Below are 1,235 nucleotides of genomic sequence, written 5' to 3'. Positions count from 1 at the left end.
GAGGACCAGTATGCCGAGACAAGGAGAGTATGAAGGGGTCGCTGGACCCTCAGCTGAATGAAGCAACACGCAGGTATATTGATATCTGCGAGGGCAGATGAGCGTTGGAACCAACAATTAGGAACCAACAACAAGTATGACCCACGTACGGAATGAGGCAAGTGATTTGCTACAGAGGTTAATAGTTTTTGAGGGATTGGATCTGGAACTGAACACAATTGGAGACACTGAACAACATTATCATGAATCGGACAATGATTTTGACCCTGAAAAAAACTTTTTTAAGAACTCTGAAAATAACTACACGAATGAGCAGTTTAACAGCAATGTTAAGAATAAAAACAAATTATCGTTAATTCACTAGCAGAAGTTTGTACGCAAACTTTCAGAGTATAAAACATTATCTTAGTAGTCTTACACATTCCTTTAATATAATTGCTATTTCTGAAACTTGGATGAATAATGTAAGGGGAATGGATTTTGACCTTGATGGCTATGACTTGGTATACACAGAGAGAATAAGATGGGAGGTGGTGTGGCCTTGTACATAGATAAAAACTTTTGTTATAAGAGAGTGGAGAAAATGTCAAGGGTGGTGGATAATTTGCTGGAGTGTGTGTGACTGTAGAAATACTCGTGGAAAAAAAGAAAAATGTTGTAATAAGCTGTATTTATAGAGCACCTGGAGCCAGCATAGAAAAATTTAATGACTGGATGGAAGAAAATTACTTGACAATAAGTCATAAATTAATGTTCATATGTGGTGACTTCAATATAGATTTGTTAAATCCTAACAAGCACACAGGAACTGAGGAGTTTATTAACACAATATATAGATGCAGTTTATACCCAAAAATTACAAAACCAAGTAGAGTAACAACTCGGCATGCAACATTAATCGATAATATGTTCACCAATGTTTTGGATAGTAAAATGACAAGTGGATTACTCATAAATGATATTAGTGATCATCTACCAGTATTTGTGGTTTATGAGGGCCAGTATAGAAAAGAGAGGCCAAAAACAAATCTTTTCTATAGGAGGGTGACGAATGAACATGCTGTAAGGAGGCTAAAAGAGGACTTTATGGGGCAAAACTGGGAATCAGTTTACAGAGAGGAAGACTTAGATAAAGCATATGAGCAATTTTTAAATATATTCAAGAAAGTATATGACAGGCACTGTCCTCGTAAGCAGTATAAAAACAAAAGGAATTACAGTGGGAAACCGTGGAT

The sequence above is a fragment of the Monopterus albus genome, unplaced genomic scaffold (genome assembly GCF_001952655.1).
Source record: "Monopterus albus unplaced genomic scaffold, M_albus_1.0 scaffold32.1, whole genome shotgun sequence".
NCBI lineage: Eukaryota > Metazoa > Chordata > Actinopteri > Synbranchiformes > Synbranchidae > Monopterus > Monopterus albus.
The sequence above is the reverse complement of the archived record's forward strand: the minus strand, read 5'-3'. Positions refer to the sequence as shown.